Source organism: Capra hircus, assembly GCF_001704415.2.
Source record: "Capra hircus breed San Clemente chromosome X unlocalized genomic scaffold, ASM170441v1, whole genome shotgun sequence".
In the NCBI taxonomy this organism is placed as follows: domain Eukaryota; kingdom Metazoa; phylum Chordata; class Mammalia; order Artiodactyla; family Bovidae; genus Capra; species Capra hircus.
In genome coordinates, this window is record NW_017189516.1 from 38,902,767 (window position 1) to 38,913,167 (window position 10,401).

A 10,401-nucleotide genomic window follows, 5' to 3' on the forward strand; every position below is an offset into this window, starting at 1 on the left:
AACAGATCGGAAGATGCTTGTGCAAGGACCTGTCTGCTGTTTGCTTAAGAGTAGTCTGCAATAGCAAAGAAAAACATGTAAGGAGGATAGACAAAACTAAGTATGGATAATTCTTGTGATAGATATTTGACATGGATAAACAGGGCAGAATATATGCATTCTGAATAGGAATGAATGGAAGAACCAAGTAGACACCAACCATTCCTGACAGTGGTTCATCCTTAGACCAGCCATATACTGGGGGTACCAGTTTGGGTCCCATATGTCCCCTGCCCTGTCCATCAGGACTATTGGTCCCTTGGTATCTCTGACAGAACTGGTGTATATTGGCTCTCCTTATCTTCATCACTGGTCTTTATAATCATATGAAGTGGGGGAAACTGAAGCAGCAGAGAATGGCCATGTGAACATGACATGACATTGGATTCAGTCCCTTCCATCTGACTACCATGCACTCAAGCACTCTCTCCTCTCTCTTTCTCCCTCCCCAACCCCTTGTTGATTCTAACTGTTCTAAATCCTTCAGCAAACAGTGTGAGCCAAGCCATCTTAGTCTGATCTGTGAGCTTTTTGGTCTGTGACATCTTGTATGTCCTCCCTGGTAATGCAGTTGAAGTATACACAAGCATCAAGGCGATTTGTCACCATGATATTAAGTACTAACAGAAGGTAAAAGAAGTTGAGTGCTTTGGTCAACAAATAACTGACGGAGACACTCATAGATCCAGCCTTAAGCTGAGCTCTTTTGACTTCTAGGCAGTAAGAAAACAGATGACCCAGCGATCCAAATTTCATCTCTTAAATACCATCAGAGGCTCAGAGATACGGGGGCCAATCAACCTAAGGGACAGGAACCATCCTTTTCTGTGGCAGAGAATCCATCCCAGGTTTCTGACCCTTGCATGGTCCATGGTGCTTGAGACAGAGAATCTAAGAACAACACAAAACTGAGTACTAGCGGGGCCCAGTGGGGAACTGAAATCAATGAAGAGATGCCTTTGGGTATTCAAGTTACCTTGCTTGAATGGCATGTCATGTGGTAAATTGGAGAATGTAATTACTTTAAGGTGGCCACTGTAACTCAACTCTATATGAACATTCCCATGGGACAGAGCCCAATGTGGCCAGATGGTTAATATTTTTATGAGAAGCCAGAAATACAAAATTTTATGAGAACTCTTCCAGTTAAAAACTCACAAGTTTGCCAAGATCGTAGTTCCCAAATACCACTTATCCAATAAAAGGAAGTAGGACTCCTTGGAGAAGTGGCTGATTCTAGGGCTGGGGAAGAGAAAATACATCCTGAGCTTGGAGCATCTTGTAGTACCATAAAGGAAGTGCTACACACACACACACGCACGCACGCACGCGTGCACGCACGCACACACACGAACGCGCGCGCGCATGGGAGATGTCTAAAGGGTCACAAGAGCCAACTGAAAGAGTTCCCAATAGTCAAATCTGGAACAGTTTGAGCAACTAAATAAATAGCATTATTGGTTTGTAACCCAAAGTAGTAAGTAAACATCGATGAGTCCATACTGATATAAATAGATGACTGAATAAATGAATAAATGGCAAAGAAGGTACAAATTCTCCTTTCAGAAGAATTACTCCCCACCCAGGATGTGGTACTGAATTCCTCCCCACCTCTTCAGGGTAACGAGCTTCTAAAGAATAAAGAATGGACAGGGAAAAGTAGTCTACTAACTTTGTAGAGGAGAAAGCAGGCAGAGCCCACCTCAACCAAGTGATCGAAGCCAATATCACCAGTAATGTCACATGGATAGCATGTACCCCCAGTACGATGTGTGAGAAGAGCATGTCATCTCTGTGGTCTTCTTCCCCCCAAACCCATAAGCAAGTCTAATCAGGAGAAAACTTCAGACAAACCCAAACTGATAAATGTTCTATAAAACACTTGACCAGTACTCTTCAAACTCTCAAGGCCATCAAAAACAAGGAAGGACTGGGACAGAGGAGGCCAAGGAGCCATGACATAAATACAATGTGGCATCCTTGATTTTTGGAACCAAAACAGAAAGTGGACTTCAGTGGAAATACACTATGGAGTTTAGTTCATTTTAAAATCTTTGTTTAATCAGTCAATTAATTGGGCTGTACCAGGCACACAGGATCGTCACTGCAGTATGTGGGATCTTTAGTTGTGGCATGCAAACTCTTAGTTGAGGCATGTGGGATCTAGTTCCCTGACCAGGGATCAAACCCAAGCTCCCCACATTGGGAGTGTGGAGTCTTAGCCATTGGACCAGCAGGGAAGTCTCATAATGTGCTAGATTTAATGTCTTATTTTTAACAAATGCACCATGTTATGTAAGAGGTTAACAGAGGAAACTAGGTGGGGGATATACAGAAACTGTACTATCTTTGCAACATTTATGTAAATCTAAGCTTATTCCAAAATTGAAAAATTATTTTTTAAAAATCATTAGTTCAAATAAAACACACATACCAATAAATCTGGCTTGAGGCTTTCTGTTGGATCCTCTGATTTTGATGGAAAGTAAATGTTCCTATGATGGTACTCCCCTGAGTCAGAAACCACAGGAAGCCACCACCCCTTAACTCAAAGATCAACCCTCCTTTCATGGCACTCAGATTTATTACCTTTTCCTTCTTTCTAGCAAAGGTCTTGATCTTCTTCTACTCCTATATATATTATATATCTGTATATCTGTATCTATCTGTTCTTTCTTCTGCCTGGTATGTTGATGTAAGTAGTTGGAACTCCAATAGCCATATTGGAAAATACAGCTTAAGAACAGAAGCCCTGTATAATGGAACAACAAAATAATATATTTTATCAAACATGTCAGTTTTAAGGTACAGCATTATTTTATGTACTGCAAAGGAAAAAAGGAAATGCTACCAATTTAATTAAGACACAACATTTTTTATCCTTTGGATTTTTCTTTGATTTTTCAATTAGTAAATGATCTCTTTTACATTCATTTAGATATAGATTTTTGGTCATTACATTACTCTTGTGCATACACATAAAAAGGAAACTGCACTAAATAAATTGTTGATCGTACTGCTGAATCTTCTTCAGATTCAAATGTCAACTCTTCGAAGACATCTGAACTTCCATGCTTGTTGCAGTGTTGTTCACAATAGCCAAGGCATAGAAACAACCTGAATGCCCATTGACAGATGCATGGATAAAGAAGATGTAGTAGGTGAGCAACGGAAAAAGAAGGGAACCATGCCATTTGTAACAAGGATGGATCATGAAGGTACTGTGCTAAGTGAAATAAGTCAGACAGAAAAGACAGATTCTGTGAGGTCTCTGTCCTCCACTATCTCGTAGAGTTTGCTCAAATTCATGTCCATCAAGTTGGTGAGGCCATCCAACCATCTCATCCTCTGCCTCCCACTTCTCCTTTTGCCTTCAGTCTTTCCCAGCATCAGGATTTTTTCCAGTGAGTTGGCTGTTCGCATCAGTGGCTAAAGTATTGGAGCCTCAGCATCAACATCAGCCCTTCCAATGAATGTTTGGAGTTGATTTCCTTAAGGATTGACTGGTTTAATTTCCTTTGCAGCCTAAGGGACCCCCAAGAGTCTTCTCCAGCACCACAATTCCCTGTGTTGTTCCCTGGGTTATTCAGTATATCCTTATTGCTTATCTGTTTTATACATAATAGTTTGTATTTCTTAATCCCCTACCCCTATCTTGCCCCTCCTTGTTTCCTTCTCCCCACTGGTAACCACTGGTTTGTTCTCTGTATCTGTGAGTCTGTTTGTTTTGTTAAATACATTTGTTTTATTTTTAAAGATACCACATATAAGTGATAACATATAGTATTTGTCTCTGTCTTATTTTTGTCTCTAAGCATAATGTTCTCCAAGTCCATCTATGTTGTTACACTTACAAAATTTCATTCTTTTTATGGCTGGGTAATATCCATGTATATATGTGTGTATGTATGTATATATCTCACATCTTTATCCATTGATCTGTTGATGGGCATCTGGGATGCTTCCATATCTTGGCTATTGTAAATAATACTGCTATGAACATTGGGGTGCACGTATCTTTTCAAATTAGTGTTTTTGTTTTCTGAATATGTACCCAGGAGTGGAATTCCTGGATCATATGGTAATTCTGTTTTTAGCTGTTTGAGGAACCTCCATACTGCTATCCATAGTGATGGTATCAGTTTACATTCCTGCCAATCCTGTATGAGGGTTCCCTTTTCTCCACATCCTTGCCAACACTTTTTATTTGTAGTGTGTGCGTGCTAAGTCACTTCAGTTGTGTCCCACTCTTTGCGACCATATGGACTGTAGCCTACCAGGCTCCTCTATCTGTGGGATTCTCCAGGCAAGAAGGAGTGGGTTGCCATGCCCTGCTCTAGGGGATCTTTCTGACTGAGGGATCAAACTTACATCTCTTACGTCTCCTGCATTCATAGGTAGGTTCTTTATCACTGCCACCACCTGGGAAGCCCTGTTATTTATAGGCTTTGTCACAGTAGCCATTTTGACAATAGACATTCTGACATGTGTGACATGATATCTCATTGTGGTTTTGATTTGCATTTCTCTAATAATTAGTGATGTTGAGCATGTTTTCATGTGCCTATTAGCCATCTGTATGTCTTCTTTGGAAAAATGTCTATTCAGGTCTTGAACCTATTTTTAATCAGGTTTTAGGGTTTTTTTTTGTATTGAGTTGCATGAGCTGTTTATGTTTTGGATATTAACCCCTTATTGGTCACATAATTTGCAAATATTTTCTCCTATTCAGTAGATTGTCTTTTTATTATTTTTATTTTTTAAAATTAAAAAAAAATTTTTAAATTTTCAGTTGCACTGAATCTTTGTTGCTATGTGTGGGCTTTCTCTAGTTGTGGCAACTTCTCTTGTTGTAGAGCACAGGCTCTCGGTGCTTGGACTCAGAAGCTGTGGCACATGGGCTTAGTTGCCCCACGGCATATGAAATCTTCCCTAACGAAGAATTGAACCCACGTCCACTGAATTGGCAGGTGGATTCTTATCCACTGTACCACCAGGGAAGTCCCACTAGGTTGTATTTTTGTTTTATTGATGGTTTCAAGTAAATCTTAAATATTCTCACCACCCCCTCCCCAAAAAGGTAATTATGTGAGGTGAAGGATGTGTTAACCAACTTCATTTTGGTCATCATTCCACAATACGTAAGTGTATCATCATCACATTGTACTCTTTAAACTTACACAATATTATATGTCAATTATATCTCAACTGAGCTGTAAAAGGTAAATGATTTGAATAACAAATTCCAACTCTTCTAAATCACTTTTGTGATCTTAATAATATTAGTATCTCTTAATAATATTAGTATCTCTTAATATCATCCTCTGCACCATGAAAAGTGTTGTTGATGGATAATTTCTTAAGAGTACTCTTCTAATGCCTCTAGAAGTTGGTTCCTAGCCAGTAAGACCACTCTGTCAAGTCTTTAAAAAATATATATTTATTTTGGCTGCACCAAGTCCTAGTTGCAGCACGTGGCATCTAGTTCCCTGTTCAGGGATTGAACCTGCACCCCATGTATTGGGAGCATGTAGTCCTAGCCACTGGACCACCAGGGAAGTCCCTCTGTTGAGTCTTGATGGGCTCGTTCAGGCAATGACAGCTATGACCAACAGCAATTGTAAGATTTATCCCAGTTTTAAAAATGTGAAAAAGTGAAAAAAAAATGTCTTGAAATGAGTGAAATGAGATGGAAAGAGTGCCCTCAGTAGTCTGAACTGTTTTCCTCCATACTTCTTTTAATACAGGGGAGAAACTGCCCCCCCACCACCAAATTTAAAAGCCATTGCTTTTCTCTTTTAATGTTCATAGGAGCAAAATTTATTGTCTTTTTCAAAAGTTTAGCCATTCTGCAAGGTCTGTAGTCTTATCAAGATTTGGTTTTATTTGAATCTCTCTCTCTCTCTCTCTTTTAATATTTTTGCAACCCTGTGAGTGCTGAATATTCAAGGCCTCAGTCCTGGTTCTGGCCCTGAGTGACCACAGTCATGTCACTTGTCTGGACTCAGTTCCACCATCTGTAAAGGAGGGAAGAGTCACACACCTCTTCCAGCTCGGACTGTCTCCCTTCTGTGTGTGTACAGCAAGTAAAAAGGTGTGGATCAACTGGGTCCTAGGAGACCTGCTTGAATGTGAAGAGAATACAGTTGACCCTTGTACAGTATATGGCCACTGCCTTTCCAATCTCTGTTATTCATAACCAAACCCAATCCATACTGGTAGACAATTATTATGTTAGCCAGTACTACTTTGCTCACTCATTGTGACTTATTCCACTCTTACATCCTTCGTGACTAAATGAATCAAGGCATACATTTCTTTACTTTTTAGGTGTCTTAACACTTTGCTAATCACCCTCATTTCACCCTTCACTTCGGTTTTCCTGAAGCCAATTCTCCATTTATAACCCTCTGAGGCTGAACTCAGGTCTTCAAAAAAAATAGTAATAAAAATTTTTATTTTTAAATCTCAGCACAGTATCACTTCCAGTATTAGTGGTAATGCCTTCCTCTACTGAATACTTGATTAGATATATCTCTTGAGCTTGTGAAAAGAAACTGGAATTGCTGGCAAATGAAAAAAATTAAGGGAGAACTTAGAAATGTGGAACAAATTCCAAGAGTAGAGAAGATTCAGGAGACATTAATGGGTGCTTTGTACTGCTTGTCACACATCTCTGAGGGAAAAAAGACTTTTCCTTTTTCTGGAAAATGAAGTACAACTTGTCAGTGACAACCATCTATTAAGAAATTTCCTTTTGTGATAGAGTGAGGATTTTTTTCCCCAGAGGTAAATTATTCAACACAGTTAATTTGAATCCATGTTTGAGCCTGCGATGAAGTTATCAATTTTATTACCGTTTCCCTCAGTCTCTCCTGATACTATCATTGCCTGAGACTCTGGTACCCATAGCAACAGCCACTATTTCAGACATCACTTCCCCAAGCAGCAGAGCATGGCCTGTGAGTGACAAGCATCCAGCTGTACATCTCAGGGTGGTAGTTTCCAGGGCTGGAAGACCAAATCACAGCAGAGTTCCATGTCCTGAAAATCAGGTTATCAAGGAACTGGGAAGGCTGCAAGTAGGCAGGAGGGTGACACACCCACCAGAAGTCTGCTCACACCTTTTGAGAGATATGCATTGGAAGAGGCTGGGTAAATAAGGAGACTTAGAGAGATGGACACAGTCAAGACATGGTCAGGTACATACAGTGGTGCAGATTTCATTCATCTGAATGCTCCTCACTTCTTTCCATCCCTACCCCACATAACCACAGGGCTGTTTGTGGACCCCAAAACTGAACTAGGAAAAGGGGGATTTAGAACATTTACATTCATCTTACAGAAGAACACAGAAATGATTAAGCTGCCGCTGTCTTTAAATATTCCCTGCCAAGTAGTGGCTTGTAATAGGCAGTGGAGTGTAACAATCACAAGTCTCGTTGAGTCTGGCTGGTGAGGAAATCCTTGTTTTCCAGGTCAAATAAGAGGATGCAGGTCGAAGTATACTTCTCTGCATCATCCCAGGGAGCCCCTCTGAAGCATGGAAAAGGGAAAGATGGGATAACACTGTGAGGGGGGGCAGCACCCAAGACTAGGGTCAGCTTTAGAATCCCAGTGAAGAGGCCATAACAGCCAGTGGTTCGGTAGATTAATTACAGTACCCCATGCAGAGCAAAAACACAGAGTTTCTCTGTCCAGAGAAGCTGAATTTGCAGATATAACATGTGTGTTTTGCCGCCACCTCCCCAACAAACACCTTTCATGCCCAAAGGGAAACCACTTGGGAAGAGATACAGTCTCTGGACATTTCCACTCCCAAGGTCTTTCCAGGTGTTCTGAGCCAACTCAGGTAGCAGTGCTTCTGCCTGTGGGGAGCAGCAAGAGAGCCTGAACTGAGGGATTTGGGTCTATGGATGCTGACTGCCTTCCAGTGAGGTGCCCTGCTACCTCTGACACATTTGGTGGCCGCTTTTGAAGACGTCTTCCCTCTGAGAAGGATTTTGGCTGTGTGGCAGCCATCCCCACCCTAGGCTAGAAGGCACCCCTGTAATTAGAGATGAGACTGCAGTGATCAGGGCTGTCTTCACAAGGGGATTTCCCTCCCTTTCCAGCCTTATCTGGCTGGATTCCCAGTCTGCCCACCCACTATTCTTAACCCATTGATATACCTGTGAGGTAACAGGAAAAAAAAAAGCATGGCATTAGAAGATCTATGTTCATGTCCACATTCAATAACTTCTTATCTGTGTGGCCTCCCTTTTTCTCACTGATAACGCATATCCTTCCTCTTTCTTTTCTTTAAATGTATTTATTTGGCTGTGCTAGGTCTTAGTTGTGACACACAGGATCTTCCATCTTCATTTTGACACTTGGGATCTTTAGTTGTGGCCTGTGGGATCTAGTTCCCTGACCAGGGATTATACCCAGGTCCCCTGAATTGGGAGCATGGAGTCTTAGCCACTGGACCACCAGGGACATCCCTGTCCTTCTTATTTCTTGAGGTTCTTATAAAAATAAAATATAAGAATATACATAAGAGGACTTGGACCTGCAGAGTGCCATTATTATTATTTTTGTTGATCAGCCCCTTGACTATAGGGAAGATAGTTGGAGGCTTATTACCCATTATCATTGTCACTCAGGGTGAGCTTGTTAATGACAGTCTGTGCCATGCTGCCTTTCACGACCCCAGCTTGCTACCAAGAATCAACAAACATTAAGATGTGTGCATGTTACTGAACTGAAATACATCACATAATGCTGAAGATCTTTTTTTTTTTGGTCCACACTGCTTGTGGGAATTCCCTGACCAGAGATGGAACCCATACCACCTGCCTCAAGTTCCAATCCCTTTCTTTTAATCCCTGCCCATTCCCTCCACTTCTTCCCCAGAGGCAACTGCTGTGATGAATTCTGGACCATATTCTATCTTTACCATACATAAACACCTACAAACACCACCCACCAACCCCTAGAGCCCCAGACCACCCACCTTACCTCACCCTCCCCACATATACATTGTTTACAAGGGGAAGACTGATTTTGTATTTTCCAAGGGCCCATGTAAGACCTCCCTCCCTCCCTCTGTGGAGATCCTGAACTGTACATGGATGGGGCATGGTTGGGTGGAGAGTCTCCTGGATACCTGTTTAAAACTTAAAAAATTAGAGATCTGCACACATGAATAAAAGACCTTTATATTTGCATCAACTAGTAACTTTATTTGAAGAAGTAATAACTGCAGTGTGGGATTTTTTCTCCAAGAGCAATACTGCAGTCTGCGTGGCAGACAGGGTGACCTTTGGGGAGTCACCCGTGACTCAGGGGAAAGTCCAGTCCAGGATCAGTCCTCCTTGTCGCTGTTGCCCAGGGTAAACTTATCAAAGATGTACCCTGCCAGACCGCCTTCTGGGAACCTCATCTTGAGCACGCTGGTGAGATGGTCCCCTAGCTCTTTGACGAACTTGAGATGCTGGTCCAAGTGGCGCGTCTCCAGGAAGTGGCACAGGTGGGCGTTGCTGCTCTCCGTGGCTAGGTGGTGCAGGTTGAGCAGGCTCTGGCTGACGCTCTTCTCCAGGTACAGGGTGTTCTGCATGGCTTGGAGGCTGCTCTCCCGCTCTCGGGTCTCGGGCATCCTGATGTTGAGGAAGGAGACGCGGCTGCTGTGCCGGTTCAGCAGGAACATCAGGCTCTTGGCCCTCTTGCTGTGCTCGTGGGAGCACAGCAGGAACTGGGTGATGTGCTTCAAGGCCACCTGGTGGTGGTGGTGCAGGGAGCAGGCCCTGGCCAGGCACTGGAAGGACTTGTGGAGCTCTAGGGCGGCGTGGCCGTTTACCGCGGCCTCGCACTCGCCGTGGTAGTAGTGGCACACCTTCAGGGCTACTGCGGGCATCAGGGCGGGGGCCATCATCACCATCCAGAAGCCATCGCGGATAGGAAAAATCCGGGCCAGGCAGCAGGAGGGAGGGCAGCAGTGGAGGCGGAGATCTCAGCCGCCTCTTCGGAGCCTTCCAACGGTAAGCCATGATGGCAGCCACAGGAGTGCTCGCAGCTGGGCCGCAAGCGGCTGGGCACCGGCTCTGGGACGGACCGGAAGTGGCAGTTGCTATGGGGGTACCGGTTGTGAGGAGATTCCGTTACAGGAAGTAGATAATGGGACTGGCAGGGGGAGGGGGTGGGGCACCACGTTCTAAATTCCATAGGAGCTTGGGTGAGGCAGAAAACGCAGGGCAAGTGTGCCTCTGTCTTGAGACCATTAAAAAAAATAACCCTATTGAGACATAATTCATATACTCTAAATTTGATCTTTGGAAAGTGAACATTTACTGTTTTTTGGTGTGTGTGTGTATTCATGAAGTT

General features: G+C 42.9%; 1 pseudogene; it reads right to left on the bottom strand.

Moving 5' to 3' along the window:
- Positions 1-9,385: 9,385 nt before the first annotated feature.
- Positions 9,386-9,949, bottom strand: LOC102172134 (annotated as a pseudogene).
- Positions 9,950-10,401: the final 452 nt, after the last annotated feature.